Source organism: Varroa jacobsoni, unplaced genomic scaffold (assembly GCF_002532875.2).
Source record: "Varroa jacobsoni isolate VJ856 unplaced genomic scaffold, vjacob_1.0 scaffold_172, whole genome shotgun sequence".
Taxonomy (NCBI): Eukaryota; Metazoa; Arthropoda; class Arachnida; order Mesostigmata; family Varroidae; genus Varroa; species Varroa jacobsoni.
Window position 1 is genome coordinate 41,751 of NW_019213074.1, and position 1,066 is coordinate 42,816.

The following is a 1,066-nucleotide window of genomic DNA, read 5'->3' on the forward strand; positions in this document are numbered from 1 at the left end:
GGCCCCCTATGCGACGGAAAACAATATGATCGATTCATTGTATGTGCTTTTTCCAAAAAAAAGACAGTCAAAAAACGAGAATGGCTACACTGTAAAATATCACTTATATATATATATATATATATATATATAGACTGTCTTTTTTTGGAAAGAGCACATACAATGAATCGATCATATTGTTTTCCGTCGCATAGGGGGTCCAACGAATTCATTTATAAGCATATTCGTTAGAACCCATTCGTAGTTACTGTAAACAGACCACTTGTATCGTTAAGTCATTTCCAAGTCACGTCCTCCATCTGATCATCGTACACCAGGGGCAGTAGCTATCCGAAAGCACAGCTGAATCCTATTATATAGTAGCCGCCGAAGCTGATTTCTAGCTATGTCGCTTGATGTTTTTTCCTCTTTTTCGTCGTCACCGAAGCACGACGCATTAGTTAGTCGAGTAGTGAAGTATTGACGATCGGCCGAAGGCACATGCTGGTCTGGGCAGGTTTCTCTGCGAGATCAACGTGTACGGTCGAACTCGATTCATAATTACAAACTAATTTTTCCTGATATATGAAGACCAATTCTCTTGTTATTAAGTCTTTTATTGACGTACATGTGAACGCTCGCATGTGCGCTCCTCGCCGTATCGCATAAAGCTAATAGCTTTTTTTTTATTTCTGTTACTTTATTTAAGCGTCACGAGTTGAGATTTTCGTCAGGTGCCATGGACGCAGTAAGTTGCCATAGGAATCTATCCGGAACATCTAATCGTAACTTCTATCGTGCACGGAATGAACTCCCCCCAAGCTCATTTCGAGTTCAACAACATTGTAGTGACAGCGTTTTTAACAGTAGCGTTGTGGGGTACATATGTTGATGGTTGATGATACTTCCGTTTCTTATCCGTTAATAGTTACTTTTGTTGGCTCCCAGTATCTTTACGTTTCAGTATCGTCTGACACTACCGTGTTAGTTCATATCGTTCAAAATATCAGGCGAGCATAGAGAAGAGTATTAGGCAACGTGAATATTATCATGTAAATACTTCCTAGTATACTTGGTTGTTGATAAT

The 1,066-nt window shown here is 39.6% G+C and overlaps 1 protein-coding gene across 9 annotated transcripts in view; it reads left to right on the forward strand.

The window, feature by feature from the left end:
• The window catches only part of LOC111271384 (uncharacterized), a 6,315-nt gene that overhangs the window by 2,892 nt on the left and 2,357 nt on the right, over positions 1 to 1,066 (forward strand). For 4 of the 9 annotated variants that reach the window (XR_015315281.1, XR_015315282.1, XR_002686845.2 and 1 more), the window contains exon 3: positions 689 to 727. The exons of the other annotated variants lie outside the window; for them this stretch is intronic. The gene's annotated coding sequence lies outside the window, so the exon portion shown is untranslated. The remainder of the gene's footprint in view (positions 1 to 688; positions 728 to 1,066) is intronic. 9 annotated transcript variants of the gene reach the window in all.